The sequence below is a fragment of the Rattus norvegicus genome, chromosome 9 (assembly GCF_021556685.1).
Source record: "Rattus norvegicus strain SHRSP/BbbUtx chromosome 9, alternate assembly SHRSP_T2T, whole genome shotgun sequence".
Classification (NCBI taxonomy): Eukaryota; Metazoa; Chordata; class Mammalia; order Rodentia; family Muridae; genus Rattus; species Rattus norvegicus.
The window spans coordinates 49,610,137-49,624,336 of NC_141542.1; positions in this window are offsets into that span (position 1 = coordinate 49,610,137).

Sequence of the window (14,200 nt, forward strand, 5' to 3'; positions counted from 1 at the left end):
AGAATGTCACATCACTACATTACTGTTTTTCCATAAAACTGTGTTCAGTCTATTCTTGAGTGGTCACTCTGTATTTTTTCCTGGCGGGCAGTGGCTGTTCTTTATTTACTCCCCTTCTTTCTCATTTAAATATTATACATTAGGCTACCATTCTTGATTTTACCACTTTTTACTGCCTATGGGCTTTCTTCTTCCAACTCATTTAAAAGGCATTATGCTTTGATAATGGACTGTCTGGAGATGGAACTGAATTATAATTTTTTCAAACTTCAATTTAGTCAGTGCCAGAGGCTACTCAGAGATATAGATTTTCTCACAAAAAGTTTTACTCTACTTGAACTCTTGGTGTATTGGGTTTTCTGTTTTGTTTTTGCTGCAAAACTTTCAGAGAATAAATATATGAATGTGCAATTATGTAAATATGTCACCAAATATTTTAATGTTATAACTAAATTATCTTTGAGAGAATGCTCTTTGTGGGATAAACGTAAAGAATAGAAAGAACGTGAGCCTTAGTTTGATGAAATAACTTTGACCACTTCTCATCATTCATTTCAACAATTCTTAGACAGTCTGGTCTTTAACTCTTGATACTACTGCCTCAGTTTATCACCATGTCTGACTAGATATACATTTCTTGGCCTGCATTTATCTAGCTATGCAACTTTGGTGATGTAACTTAACTTCTCTGAGTTATCCATCAGGAAAATGATGACAAGCCTTACAACTCAGGTCAACATGCAATGGCACTCTAAATCACTAGTGTCCAGCTTTGGAGATACTGGCTTTCCCCTCAGAAACATGACAGAAGGAAGCAATTGGTCTAAATACAGGTGGTGTGTGCTGGTGGCATTTAGATCTAGAGCACTTCACAAACAAGTAAAATTGTACATTTTCACAGAAGCTTAATCTGCTTCTTGGTAATTTTCTTTCTCTTCCTCTATCTAGGAGCCCTATTTTCCTTTCAGGATTCTACTGAGGATGCTATGTACTGTTATCCTTGTGACCGGTTTCTATCTCACTCAGCTACTGCCTTAAGGAGACTGTGAGAAAAGGGGCCATTTGTCTTTATCAGAAAGAATGTTGTCATAACTAGGAAGTGGGATATCATGGGATGGGGATGGAGTGGAGGGGGCAAGCGGGAAGTGGAATATCATTTGAGATGTAAACCAATGGAATGCTTAATAAAAAATACAGAAAAACAGAAGAAAGAGGAAGAGAAGGAAGGAAGGATGGGCCAGGGAGGGAGTAAAAAGAATGGAATAGGAAATAGCTCTTTCAATCTATGGAGATATTAATGTATTTTGTGAAATGATTGGTAGCTTGACTTTTCCTTTCTGGTAGAATATTTTTCAATCTCCTCACCTCACAGTTACAGTTTGAAAACTACATTCGTAATTCAGCAAATATCAACAGAGGCAGTTATTTGGCCATAAGTACAAAAACAACCAGCATTGACTATAAACTCTCTTTAGAAACAACATCATAAAATGTGTATCCACTGGATCTAATCCCCTAATGCAAACAGAACACGGAGTCTAAAGGTTTTAAATCATTTTTGTATTGCCTGCTAAAAGAGAAAAGTCTTTAATGAGGCTCGGAATGATGCATACATTTCCAGACAAGCCTTTATTAAAAAGATCTTGCATGCATCTCTGCAAGTCAAGGGACAAAAGCATAGAAATATCATCAGTATAAGTGATATCTTGAAAAGCACTTTGATGTTGTACTTATGGGAAAGTGAAATATTGTATCATTCCTTCTGCCCATTCAGTAATGAGCATGCAAGTACACCAAGACCCTAATACTCCCTACAAATTAATCTAACTCTATTACATTCCTGCCTACCTTGGGACAGTTTTCTCAATCCTAAGCATAACTTGCAAATGGGATTGTGTTCAGTTTTCAATAGCTTTGACATTTTCAGGATGATAGAATATGATAACGATTGCCCAAACTGAAACCAAAGACAAAACATGCCACAAACACATCACATTTTGTTCTCACGGTACCTAGCCAATCAAATATGTATTCTATTTAATTGAAAAATAACAGAGGAATGGGGAGATATTTCAGTTGGTAATGTGCCAACTGTGAATGCATAAAAACCTGGGGTATAATCCCCAACATCCATATGAAAAGCCTGGCTTGTAATTATAAATCTATAATTCCAGCACAGGGAAATAGAGAAGAACGAATTCATCGAACAGACAATGGAGACAGATTGATAAACTCCAGGTTCAGAGATATATACGTCTAAAACAACGAGTTGGAAAGTCTCAGAGAAAGATGCTGGAATGTGACCTCCATCCAGGTGTTCAGACAAATACACCTATAGGCTCACAAAACACATGTACAGAAAGGAATTTTGACATTCTTTGTGCTGAACTGCATTTCTATTTTTCTGTCACGATTTCATTTCTTCTTTCGATTTGTGTTAGAGAAAATGGGAATAAGCTAAGCCACTTTTGAAATGAGTGTTTTCTTCAGTTTTTCCAAAAGGAAGTTTCAAAAGCTGATAAGGGTATGTATTGGCAATACTTTGGCTAAGTTATGTTTTATTCTTATTGGAGAGCATGCTCAGCATTCACTGGAGGATATTAACAATTTTTACACATAATATCTCTATTTGACTGCTTTATGTAGATAATTTTTTGTTACGTTAAGTTTCTCAGAAAAATATAAAGGAAAAAATCTTGTAAAATCCACTTCCCTACCACTAACAGGCAAATGTATTTTAAGTACAGAGGTAAGGATCATATATATATACATATGTATATATATATGTGTGTGTGTGTGCATATATGTATATGTGTATATACATGCATATATGTATATGTGTATATATGTATGCACACATATATACATATATGTATGTATATATACATATGTGTTTATATACATATATACATATATGTGTGTATACATACATATATGTGTGTGTATGTATATATACATATATGTGTGTTTATATATGTATATATATATATTTGTTTGTGTGTTATGTTCACTTAAGTGGATGACAATACTTTATTGACTAACCTAATTATGGTTATAATTATGGATATACATACTTCAGAATACATTTAAATGAAAATATGAGCGTTATAGTGGACAGAGTAGTAGTCACATTCTAATTCAAATCACCTAGTTATGAATAACACTTTATTATTTTGTAGCACGAATGATTAGAAGTTGAAATGTGCTTGAATTGCTGAATTCTTTCTGAAGTACTATGATTAAATAAGTTATTTTTGTTTCAAGAGAAAAAATTCCCAAACCAGATTGCTGTTGTTGCATGGTATAACCTTCCCTCCTGGATGATTACCCTCATTTGGAGGATGATCTAATCAGGGAGATTTCACATGTACTGGAATCCTAGGTGTCAAGAGTTTTAAATCAATATTTTACCACTGTGATTTAATATACTTGGGTACAGTGATAAGTTACAAAAAAAAAAAAAGACCAAAACAAGTCAAAGGTGGATTGTCAAATTTTCATTGACTTTAACTACTTTGTATCTTTTTAGCTACCTTGTCTATCCTTCTAAAGAATAGTAGTTTTTAAAAGTCTGTAACAATAGGTATTAAATTTCTCAAAAACTGGTTAATTTAAATTTAACAGTAAAAACAAAACTTTCCATTAAGTTAGTAAACATATTTTGCTGTCTTTAGGCTTGCATTTTCACTAAAATGTGGTTCGTTTATTAATAACAAAATTATTTTACAAAATATAATTTTTGTAAAAAAATGATAACTATCCAATAAGAAATGGTATCAAAGGTATTACCCCACACATGCATGAAAGTTAAAGAGAAAATGAAAATACATTCAGAGAATGAATAATTTGCAGGATAGATTTGTAGAATGTAAGAATTGTTTCAAAGTAGAAACTGAGGAGAGAGAGAGAGAGAGAGAGAGAGAGAGAGAGAGAGAGAGAGAGAGAGAGAGAAAACACAACCAAACAGCTTAAAGACACTATAAAAAGTCTGAGTCAGCCTCTGAACGATTAATGAAAGACAAAATTTAGTGATGGTAAACATATGGTAGGTTTGTTAGAATTAAAGGCTAATTAAAATTATCTTAATATCAGATAGTGTCAGATTCGTATTTTATCAATGTGATTCAGACTATAGGCAGAAGCTACACAAGGGGGCAATGAGTTCCCAGACACCCTGTTTAAGCTTACCTTGCAATCTCAACAATCAAGACAAAACCGAGTGTCCAAAAAGCTGAGAAAATTTCTATAGACACACAGAAAATTCTGAATAATAACATTAACTCTGGAAATGACATGTTTTCACAGAGTAAACTTTTCCCTCAGAAAACTCTTTAGCTGAAAAGAAGATACTACATGAATAATGCTTGGGTATATACTGGAGAAGTGACATCCATATTTGTTTTCTAAGAAATGTAACTTTTCCAATTCCATTAAAATCAGGAACAAGACAAGGGTGCCCACTCTCCCTCCCTACCTATTCAATATAGTATTCAAAGTTCTAGACACAGCAATTAGAAAACAAAAAAGATTGGAGGGATACAATTTGGGAGGGAGGAAGTCAAGATATCACTATTTGCAGATGATATGATAGTATACATAAGTGACCCCAAAAATTCAACCAGAGATCTCCTACAGCTGAAAAACAACTTCAACAAAGTGACTGGATATAAAATTAACTCAAACAAATCAGCAGCCTTTCTTTACTCAAAGGATAAAAGGTTGAAAAAGCAATTAGGGAAACAACACCATTCACAATAGTCACAAATAATATACAATATCTTGGTGCGACTCTAACCAAAAAAGTGAAATATCTGTATGACAAGAACTTCAAATCCCTGAAGAAAGAAATCAAAGAAGTCCTCAGAAGATGGAAAGATCTCTAACGCTCATGGATTGGCAGGATTAATATAGTAAAAATAGCCATTTTACTAAAAGCAGTCTCCAGATTCAATGCAAGACTCCAACTCAATTCTTCATAGAGTTAGAAAGAGCAATTCTCAAATTCATTTGGAATAACAGAAAAAAAAAAACCTAGGATATTGAAAACTATTCTCAACAGTAAAAGATCTTCTGTGGGAATCACCATCCCTGACTTCAAGCTATAGTATAGAGCAATAGAGATTTGAAACTGCATGGTATTAGTACAGAGACAGGCAGGTAGATCAGTGGAATAGAACTGAAGTCACATAAATGAACCCACACACCTATGGTCACCTGATCTTTGACAAGAAGCTAAAACTATCCAATGGAAAAAGATAGCAATTTCAACAAATGGTGCTGGTTCAACTGGTGATCTGCATGTGGAATAATGCCAATTGATTCATTCTTTATCTTCTTGTACAAGGCTCACATCAAGGACCTCCACATAAAACCAGATATGCTGAATCTAATAAAAGAGAAAGTGGGGAAGAGCCTCCAATACTTGGGCACAGGGGAAAATTCCTGAACAGAACACCAATGGCTTATGCTCTAAGAGCAACAATCAACAAATGGGACCTCATAAAATCGCAAAGCTTCTGTAAGGTAAAGGACACTGTCTTTAGGACAAAAGGGCAACCCAAAGATCAGAAAAAGGTATTTACCAACCCTACATCTGATAGAGGGCTAATATCCAAAATATACAAAGGACTCAAGAAGGTAGACCCCGGAGAGCCAAATAACCCTATTACAAAGCAGAGTGTAGAGCTAAGCAGAATTCTAAACCTGAGGAATCTCAAATGGCTGAAGAGCACTTAAAGAAGTGTTCAACATTCTTAGTCATCAGGGAAATACAAATCAAAACGACCCTGAGATTCCACCTCACACCAGTCCTAATGGCTAAGACCAAATATGCAGGTCATAGCAGGATTTAGCAAGGATGTGGAGAAATATAAACACTCCTCTATTGCTGGTGGGACTGCAAGCTGGTAAAACCACTTTGGAAATCAGTCTGGCAGTTCCTGAGAAAATTGGACATAGTACTACCTGTGGACCCAGCTATACAACTCCTGGTCATATACTCAAAGATGCTCCAACATACAACAAGGACACATGCTGCACTATGTTCACAGAAGCCTTACCTATAATAGCCAGAATCTAGAAACAACCCAGATGTCCCTCAGCAGAAGAATGTATACAGAAAATGTGGTACATATACACAATAGAGTACTATGCAGAAGTTAAGAACAATGACTTCATGAAATTCGCAGGCAAATGGATGGAACTAGAAAATATCATACTGAATGAAGTAACCCAATCACAAAAAAAACACACATGGTATGCACTCACTGATAAGTGGATATTAGCCTAAATGCCCATATTGCCCATAATACAATCCACAGAACATGGAGAGGGAAGACCAGGATGTGGATCCTTCAGTCCTGCATTGAGGAGAGAACAAGGGAGATAGGACCTGTAGAGACCATTTCCATTTGAGAGGTAGAGCCCCCAGTTGAGAGATGGGGCCACCTATTCACCTGACAAATACTAATCTAGAATTCCTCCTGCCTAAAGGAATTTCAGGAACAAAGAGTGGAGCAGAAACTGAAAGAAAGGCCATCCAGAGACTGCCACACCTAGGGATCCATCCCACCTGCTGACACCAAACCCAGATACCAGATGACAAGAAGTGCATACTGACAGGAGCCTGGTATAGCTGTCCTCTGAGAGGCTCTCCTAGAGCCTGACCAACACAGATGTGGATGTATCTGACTGATTTCAAGGACCCCGATGGAAAAGTTAGGACAAGGATCGTAGGAGCTTAAGAGGTTTGCAACTCCATAGAAAAACAACAATATCAACCAATCAGACTCCCCAGAGCTCCCAGGGACTAAACCACTAACTAAAGAGTACACATGGGGAGACCCATGGCTCTAGCTGTATATGTAGCAGAGGATTGTCTTATCCAGCATCACTGGGAGGGGAGCCCCTCTGTCCTGTGGAGGCTCAATGACCCAGTGTAGGGGAATGCTAGGTGCTAAGACAGGGTGGGTGGGGAGCACCCTCATAGAGGCAGCTGGAGGGGAAAGAGGACAGAGAGCTTGTGGAGGGAGAACTGGGAAAGGGGGTAACATTTGAATGTAAATAAATTAACCAATAACAAATAAGAAAAAGTAAAGAAAAGAAAAAAGCAAAGAAAAAGAGAACTCATCATTAAAACAAGCCAGTTCCTCCACAATCTCTGCATCCTACCCCAGTATCCCTTCCTGTTTGAGTGTCTGTGCTGTACTGCTTCAATGAAGAACAGTGCTGTGCAAGTGTAAGTCGTATAAACCCTTTCTTCCCCAAGTTTCTTCTGTCATGGTGTTTCTTCACACCAAGAGTAACCCTCACTAAGATCCATCTCCTCTCTCCAGTTCCCCTACCCAGAAGTAAACCTTTAATCCTGGGCATTTCCCATAATTCCTGTCATGCCGTCTATGTTTACTATTCATCTAATTGATCCCCCCAACCAAAGACTGCAGGTTTCCACATAGGTTGTTTATGCAGCATCTCGGTTCCCCATATCCCACTATCTCCACATTAGAACTTAATCTTCAACAGCATTTTCCCCCTTTGTTTTCATTTTATACTGTTGAGGAACCTTGAATGAGTCATGAGATGACAGGAAAATTGTTAATTGTTAATTTCTTTAACAATGGATTGTCAGTCTCTGAATTAATAATCCAAGACTCCTTCCTTAACAACCTGTATAGTAGCTAGTACTAGTGGGATGCCCCAACAACAAAGAATTATTTCTATCTTCTATTCTAAGCAGTTGTCACATACAACTAGGCTTTTCATTGTCATGTTTTTTTTTTTAAAAAATTAGGGGACATTACTAGACCCATTGGTCATCTCCAGACAGAATCTGAAAGATGTGGTCATATAAAATGCCTATAAGTTGTAACAGCTGAAGTGGAACTGATAGATGATCCTTGGGATGGATATAAATATTCTTATGAAGGATATCTTCTTATGTTTGTTGACATTTTCCCAGGGACAAAAAATACCTACCCCACCTAGGCTAAAAGGCCTTACATGTTGTTTTCTAAAATAGAATACTTTTGAGTCTCTAAAATATCAAGATTCTTGAATCAAGAACATTAAAGATAAAGCTACCTATAGCTTAAAATATGCTAAAAGGCTAAAAATATTTAAAAACAACCTTCAATTATGAAATACAAACATAAGCCCTATTGACATACACGTAGGTAGTTGAAACCTTCCTTTGTATTTAAGTTTCCTTAATTACTATTTTCTTATCATTATTAGCACCACATTTTCTACATATGACCATGATCCTTGTTTCGTTGGTTTTGTACTCCATGTGATCACCATGTAAGGATGCCTCTTGATCTTTCTTGGACCAAGGTTTGCTGCAATTTTGCTACTCATGCTTAGATTTTGTAGTTCAAATCCTATAAAGCACGATTCTCCTAAGATAAGACACCTTGGAGGTAAATGTGCTGTCATACAGGGATTCTAGCCACTCTCACAGCAAGGACCTAAAGCCACTTCTCCACCACACGAATAGCGTAGGAAGAGTTTGGGATTTCTCCTAACCAGGGGATTATACTGCTCACCAATGTGGCTGAGGTTATTGAAGATTGGTAAATAATCGGTACCATAGTTCTCAAGTGGAAATTGTGGTAGGAGAGTATGGTAGAAGAGAAAAGGAGGCATCAAGGTTCAGATATGAAGGAAACTGAGGACTGTGGGAGTGACTGGGGCCTCTCTGAAGATGCATAGGAAATCCTACCATCTCCAGATGCTGAGGAAGGCAGGGCGCACGTATGCAGCCCACAGACATTTGAAACTTTCATGGCTACTCTCTCTCCTTAGGTTCTGAATCTCTCCAATTCTCAGGAGTGCCTTCCCCTTAAATAAACCCTATCTATAGCCTTAAATAAACCCTTCTGGAACTTGAGAATCTTGAAATGTCCATTGGTTCCCTCTGGACCTCAGCCCAGGCTGAGGTTGTTATTTCTAGTGCCTATTATAATCTAATATATGTAGTGTGTGTGTGTGTGTGTGTGTGTGTGTGTGTGTGTGTGTGTGTGTGACAGAATCTCAATATATACCCCAGGATGGCCTCACACTCATTATTTTCCAACTTCAGTCTTGCTTTAATAAATATGTGTCAACATAATTTGAAAGAACAATTGAACTAAAGTACAATAATTTATATTTTTGTTTGGACTTTAGAGACATGGAAAATTCGCTTATTTATTTATCCCATTTTTTTGGGTATATTTCCAATTTTCTGAAGTTATGTGTGCTCAAAATACTACTAACCTCTGAGTCAATTTGTGAATTCCATGTAGACTCTCCTTGTCACTGTGTGGCTGAAGTGAAGGCCTGTTATTTTCAAGGCAAGCTAGTAAAGTGTGATGTGACACGTGATTTGTGAGTTTTATCTATTGAAGTTATTTCATTATACACTTTTATTCTGAATACATACAATAGTGTCAAAATCATGGAAATGTCTTATTAATGTCACTTATCCAATCATCCCCAAATGCTAATAATATTCTACCGTACTGTCTATACAATTATTATTTTTTCTTATTTGAGAATAGTATCGAATATGATGCCCCTTTACTCCCCAGATACCTTATCTGCTTCTTGAAAACCACAGGCAATTGTTTATAGAATCACCATGCAATAAGAAAATGTAGGAGACTAGAGTCATAGATATTATTCTTGTTTTGTGAGGGTTGTTAAGGGGGAGAAAAAAATAGGAAAACCTGTCCCAGAATCTCATCCAGTATTGAATTCACACTGAGATAATTTTAATTGTACTCATCAGCTTTACACTGTTTTGATGTTCACAATTTCCACAAACCCCGACCTGTTCCATTGCTCTGAATCCCTATGTTTATGGTTTCCCATTTTTCTCCTTTATGTAGGGTGGATGAGTTCTTCACATTCGCATATTTTTTCCTTGAGACACCCTTTCTATGTAGTCAAGTCTGATCTGTAACTCATGGCTAGCCCCTTCCTTAACTCACAAATGTTGGGGTCGTATGTGTGTACTACCAGACAAGGATTGGCGTGTCATTTTCAATTTCATTATTCTCTTCAGGTGCCTGACACCTGTATGAGGTTTTAACGGGATGTCAACAGCTAATTGGACTTAATATTTAGAACCCAGGCAATAGTTTGCCTTGGCATGACAATGACAGCTTCAGTGACCTTAGGAATCTCCTATCAGTGCCATTCTCAAAGGTGGTAGCAATCCAGAGGTTCACCTTGGTTAATTTCACAAAACCAGAGATTTTCTGTTATGGGAAATACTAAAAAATGCACCAACATGTGCTAGGTCCAGCTACTCTCTGGACTCTGTGGTCTCCCTACCTCCATGACCTCCGAGCAACCGTGCTATCACCTCAGGCCACCAGGGGGCCTGTTCTGTTCTCACCTCAGCAGACTCAGACCTGCTGCTCTGAAATCCCTCCACCTGACTGGCTAAGTTCCCATCAGGAAAACATCACACAATCTTAGTTTAGAGTCAACAGATAACCCAATGGCTGGGCTAGACAACAAGCAACTTACTTGTAAGCCTTTCTAAGGTAAATCCTCTGGTGGCGAATCCTGGACTGTCCAACACTGAAATCGAGGGCCTCTATTTCACTACATGTACCCCCAAGCTCTCCCTGTCCAAAAGCAAAACCCCTTCAATCTCTTCCTCCCCTCTCCAACCGCGAAGTCCCGCCTACTCCTTCCCGTGTGTTTTGTTTCTAGAAATCTTTATTCATTAGGGGAAGGTTCACTCCTCTTCTTGGTCAGCCCTTCTTGGGGAAGCTTAATCAGCATCAAAACACAAACAGCACCAGGGCTTTGAACAACGAATTTCAATACTAGAAATGTATACTCAGATTATGAGGTTGTTTCATAATTAGCACAGGTTTTTTTTTTTTTCTGGCCCTTTGCTCAAATTATGAGTATTCAGAACAGCACTGTTTTAACAAGTTGGTGACCAACCCTCAACTACCAGAGGTTTTTTCTTTCTTTCTTTTTTTTATATCTCTTCTGCCATATTTAACTTACACACATTTCACCTAAGGCATGCCATGGCTATTTTAAATTTCTCTAAAACCAGCAGGCATATATTTAGGATATAACGGGTACATATTAACTTATTCTGTGACACATTAGTATATAGCACATTTTGACTCTTAACCCATTACAAGTGACTGACTTTTCCTTTCCTACTCTATTATTCAAATTGAGATTTTAATGCAATATACTTTGGTCATATTCACCCCAACTTCTCTCCTTAACTCCTCCTCCTAGCAGAGGATTTGAAAAGAGAGATCTTTTGCTCTCTCTCTCTCTCCTCTCTCTCTCTCTCTCTCTCTCTCTCTCTCTATATATATATATATATATATATATATATATATATATATATATATCACTGCTTTTGATAGTCTATACAAACATGTCTCCACTCTTCATTCCCACAAAAAAGTTCCTTATTTTATATTAGTGTTATTGGGTGTGGGAGGGGTTATGTTATGTTCATGCAATTCTTGAGGAGTAAGTATTTAGACCTGGTGAGACATTTGCCAGGCTTCCCCATTCCTTCTTATGATCCTAAAGTGTATTTTGGAAGTCATTGGAGATGTGCACGAACAGATGACTTGTGTGTTTAATGGAATTAAAAGAAACTAAACATCAAAATAGAGGTTTTTCACTAATGAGAATCTGTGAGCCAATGAAAGTTAATCATTTAACACTTTTTTTCTTTTATTGGATATTTTCTTTATTTACATTTCAAATGCTATCCTCTTTTCAGGTTTCCCTCCAGAGACCCCTCCCCTCTTCTCCTCCCCCTGCTTCTATTAGGGTGCTCCCCTGTCTCCCTCCCTCCCACAGCCCTGCCCTGGCATATCCCTACACTGAGGCATTAAGACTTCACAGGACCAAAGACCTCTCCTCCCACTGATGCCCAACAAGGCCATCCTCTGTTACATATGCTGCTGGAGCCATGGGTTCCCCCATGTGTACTCTTTGGTTGGTAATTTAGTCCCTGGGAGGGCTGTGGTGTCTGGTTGGTTGATATTTTTGTTCTTTCTGTGGGGTTGCAAACCCTGTCAGCTCCTTCAGTCCTTTCTCTAACTCCTCCAATGGGAACCCAGTCCAACAGTTGGCTGCCAGCATCCACCTCTGTATTTGTCAGAGCCTCTCAGGTGACAACTATATCAGGCTCCTGACAGCCTGTACTTCTTGGCATCTGCAACACTTTCTGTGTTTGGTGACTGTATATGGAATGGAGCCCTAAGTGGGGCAGTCTCTGAATGGCCTTTCTTTCAGTCTTTGGATGGCCTTTCTTTCAGTCTCTGCTCCACACTTTGTCTCCCTATTTCCACCTGTGAATATTTTGTTAACCCTTCTAAGAAGGACTGAAGCATCCATACTTTGGTCTTCCTCCTTCTTGAGATTCTGTAAGTTATATCTTGGGTGTTCTGAGCTCCACCATGTTCATAGCAGCCTTATTTATAATAGCCAAAAGCTGGAAAGAACCCAGATGCCCTTCAACAGAGGAATGGATACAGAAAATATTATGAATTTGCACAATGGAATATTAGTCAGGTATTAAAAACAATTACTTCATAAAATTCATAGGCAAATGGATGAATCAGAAAATATCCTGAGTGAGGTAACCCAATCACAAAAGAACACACATGGTATGCAGTCATTGATAAGTAGATATCAGTCCAAAAGCTCAGAATACCCAGTTGGCATTTCAGTTCTCAGTTTTACTAGACAATATGCCTGCTCAGTAGAAGTCGAAGCAAGGATTACACACATGAATAGGGGACAGTTGTTTCCGTATCATTTCACAAATTACCAATTACTGGCAATTTTGTTAATCTGTCATTCTTCCTTGCTTGCTTTGTTCCTTCTTTCTTTTTCTGTTTCCTTCCTTTTTTCTCTTTCTCCTCTTTCCTTCCTTCTCTCCCTCCCTCCACCCCTCTCTCCACCCTTTCTTGTTCTCTCTTTCTTGTCCTCTTTCTTTCTTTCTTTCTTTCTTTCTTTCTTTCTTTCTCTCTCTTTCATTCCTCCCTCCCTCTCTCCTACCTTCTTTCTTTGAACGCATTTCTGTGAGTTGATGCTCCTGTGTGAGCTTAGGGGCCGGAAAAGCAACCACATCCTTCATCTAATCCTGTGAGGGACTGTCCCTCCCTCCCTATAATGTGGCTCATTATGTCTCGCTAGACCAGAAGACAGTTAGTTAGCCCTAGCGATCCTCTTGGGTCTGCCCACTGTACAGATGGCATCAGAGGGGTTTTTGACAAACTAAGCCTGCTAAGAGGGTGCAAGGAGTCCAGTCTTCCCAACAGGGGAACAAAGACTCTTGATGACTGATCAGTCTGTCCAGATTGCCATTGTGAATACATTCTGTGGCAGTGTGTTATCCAAAAGGTTGACTAAAACAATCAATGAACTACAAATGCTGTACCTTATTTAATAATGTATAATGTGTAGTTTCTACTAATGTAGCAAGATAAGCTGATTAAATTTCTTGGATGGTCATAGGATGTGTGAAGGGATTAAAAATGCAGTTTCCATATTCATCACAGAGCATATTCTATAGAATGTGTGCCTCATGCATCCTCTGGAGCATTTTTCATAATAAAGCACCTTTGAAATAATAGAACAATAAGCAAAATTGAATTTTAAATTGTCTTTCAGGACTAGAACTCAGGTTGAAAATCAATTAAGGTATGATTTGAGTCTTCCTAGCATCAGAAGAGGGACGGTTACAGTTATAATTTATTTATGTATAACCACGAATACTCTATTCAATCATAATTTATTTATAGGTTATCAATTTATTTGCATTTGTATTTATAAGATGTTCTCCACCCTAAGGTTGCTCTTAAAATATTTAATGCACAGTTTTAGTGGCCACAAACTATATGAGTCAGGGGACAACACAGTGATATGGAGTCACCTACTGGGAGCACATGGGTATGAATGTGGGGGAGGGCACCTGACCAGGGCATTTGGGTTTTGCCTTTGATTGCTCATACTCTGGAAGTGAATTAGAACAAAATTGGTTTCTAAGGGTCACTATAGCTCACTTTTATTTTATGATGGCCATCATGCACTAAATTCACAAACTATCCTAAAGATTAGGATTCGGTCTAAATCTAGTATTATTTCTGACATTTGCCATGTGTTTACGGTTCCCTTTGTCATCACTCATTAGAACAGGTCCCCACTGTGAGAG